This window comes from Octopus sinensis, linkage group LG2 (assembly GCF_006345805.1).
Source record: "Octopus sinensis linkage group LG2, ASM634580v1, whole genome shotgun sequence".
NCBI classification, from domain to species: domain Eukaryota; kingdom Metazoa; phylum Mollusca; class Cephalopoda; order Octopoda; family Octopodidae; genus Octopus; species Octopus sinensis.
The window spans coordinates 131,600,288-131,603,557 of NC_042998.1; positions in this window are offsets into that span (position 1 = coordinate 131,600,288).

The following is a 3,270-nucleotide window of genomic DNA, read 5'->3' on the forward strand; positions in this document are numbered from 1 at the left end:
TAGTGAGTTTAATGTATGTATGTATGTATGTATGTATGTATGTATGTATGTAAGTGCCTCTTCTGTTTAATTATTAGACATTTTTGGAACTTGAGAAAAGTTTTGCATATTTTTACTGTTCCACTCACAGATTGCACTTGTAATGTACGAATTGACCGGTCGATTTCTCTTTCTGAAAACACCAGTTTATCCAGATTCTCCTATAAGCATTTACTAACAAAACCTATGAATATGAATTCATAATCTGGATATAGAAGCTGGAGGTTTCCGAGCAGTTGTCCACAGATCTCCTCTTTTTCTTTGATTTTCAAAGAGATATTTATATCTGCAGAGCAGTTGACCTCTATGATGGTACATACCTTTGCTCCTCTGTTCCAAACAACAATATCCGGTCTGTTATGTTTACATTTGACAGAAGTATTCCTTGAGTTGGCGTTTATGAATGTATTCCGTAACGGGGATTTTCTAAGTTTATTTCAGGACAGTCTTTTTTGCGGATGGCATTGTAAATTGTTTTAGCAACAACATCGTGCTGCACAGGTAGGTAGTACCGTGATGACATTTTAGGACAGCTGCTAATCACATCTTCGACAGAAGCATGACATAGCCTACTCATGCGGTTACATCTTGGGATTACAAGAGCGTCACTGTCTCTCTTGTTCACTAGGTACTTTGTTGCAATCTCCTGTTCCTGGATTGCAAACGCTTAGCCTTCAAAGTGTGATGTAGTGGTCTTGTGTCCAAGAGAGGCTGCGCTTCGTGTCAATTCTATTGTCTTCTTCAAGCTTCTGAGCATCGTCTTTTTTTTATGCTGAGTGTTTTTCTTTTGTTTTTTTGCATGAGTGCTTTCCAGCCAGGTTTTCTCTGAGATAAGAGAGCCCAGCTGTTTTGGGGTTCTATAGATCATCAGGAAGTGAGTATTTCTTGAGGAGTTCACTGCCAATTCGTACAATGCTGCTCACTTCACTTTTCAGGACTGCATTAATATATTTATTTTTCCAGCTGTTGTTTAGAAGGTGCTGCCTGGATGGTACCATACGGCATTCGAATGCCGTCTGCACTGATCTCAGGCCTCTATCACCTTCAGTTTTTTCTTAGATAGAGCCTGTCAACATCACTGTTTCTGTGGAAGTTTCTGGTTGTTGCCAAGATTTTGCGGGGTTTAAGATCTATGGAGTGGATTTCCTCTACAGACCAATCAAGTATCCCAAATGTTGGGATCAGCACTGGTACTGGAAATGCATTGTGGGATATTGTTTTGTTGTAAGAGGAGAGTTCTGACTGCCATATTTTCCTAAGTCTGGGGAAACATTCTCTATCTTTATTCACAGTGCCTTCATATGATACATTTTTGTCTATGCCTAGGTACTTATAATATTCTTTGTGTGGAATGGGGAAGATAGAGAGAATGTTGGTGCACAGGTTTGGGGTTTGGGGGACTGACTTTCCTCGTTCTATAACCAAATATGAACATTTTTCTAGCCAAATTCCATGCCTATATCAGCTGAAAATGTTGTTATTAATTCCAGTTGTTTTTTGTTTTGTTAAATCTTTTAGCATAAATCTTCAGGTCGTCTACAAAGAAATTATGAGTTGCATTGATATTTCTAGCAGTTGAAGATCCTAGCATGTAACCATTTGTTTTCTGCAGTAGGAACGATAATGGATTCAGTGTCAAAATGAAAAGAAGTACAGAAAGACCATCTCTCTGGAATATTCCCTTTGTAATGCCTATACTATTAGACACAATTATTCTGTGGTAAGGGTAAGAACTGTTGTCCATATCTTGTGAGTATGTATGCATACATGCATGTATATGTGGCGTCTGTATGTATGCTTATCATGAACAACTCAAACTGTGGAGACTGAGAAACAGCTGGTTTTTTAAACACAGTGATTCCAAAAATGGTTGTTTTTTTTTTATTTTCCATTCTTGATGTTTCTACGGACGAAACATCGTTATTCATGCTGGATTAATTGTTTTTAATAATTATAATAATATTTTCCACTAAAGGCACAAGGCCTGAAGTTTTAGGGGATGGAACTAGTCGATTATATCGATCCCATTGTTTCACTGTTACTTAATTTACCGACTCCGAAAGGATGAAAGGCAAAGTCGACCTCGGCGACAGAATTGTTAACATGCTGGAGGTAATGCCGCTACATAGTGAGTTCAAATTTCGCCGAGGTCGACTTTGCCTTTTATTCTTTCGAGGTCGATTAAATAAATACCAGTGACGCACTGGGGTCGATGTAATCGACTTAATCCCTTCCCTCAAATTTCAGGCCTTGTGCCAGCAGTAGAAAGGGTTATTATTATTATTGATTGATTGATTGATTCGTGGTCGTCCTGACGGGATACACGTGTTTGTCCACTCGCAAGTTTTTCTCCCAAAATTTTGTTTCCAAAAGCTGTTAATTGCTTATTTTGCAACAAAACGTTTTCCTAAAGCACCACCTTTGCACCGGTGGATCGCTTTTTGTTGTTAGCGCCCTCCCCCCTTGGGGTCTTTAATCTCAAAATAATTGTTTCAACATTAATTTAAAAAGAAAACAAATGTGGCGAAACCAGCCTTGTTGAAAACGTAGAAGACGTGGTGAGAAGTGTTTCAGATAGAGAGGTGCAAGACGCCGCAGTGCCCTTCGTCTATTACTCACAAATAGATGGGGAGGCAAGCACACAGCAGATTCAAATTCTAGCACACGAAATTGAAGACACTTCAAAAAATAATAATCCGAACATGCTTAGCGACATCACAAACTACGAAGCTGAATTCCCTCTAACTATATTGTTATATACACCAACTCAAAAGACAGCTCGTAGCAGCAATATCAAGACCACAGTCAACTCCGCCACCACCACAACTAATAAACAAAAAACATCACATAGTGACAGTCTCTTGACGACAACCAACTCCACCACCGCTACCACTACAACGAATACCATCGTAATTAATGACAACATGAATCAGACTACATCTTTCGCAGAGACAGCAGCAAGAAGCAAAGAATATTTTTGTATGGATCTGCTTCAGAAAAACATGTGTCTAGCTGAGGCAGCTAAGTTAATAAGACTGGAAAAGGCGCAATCAGTGTTGCTATCCCCACGAGGTGTTGGCAGAAACAAAAAAGAAAGCTGTGTTGTACAGATGCATCTCTATAATCAGGAAGCGGCCAGAGACGGCGAGCCAGGCGGACGTAGAAAGGGCACTGAAAGAAATAATACCCGACATTTTTCATATTTCGAGGGCTAAACAGTTTGTGGGTATT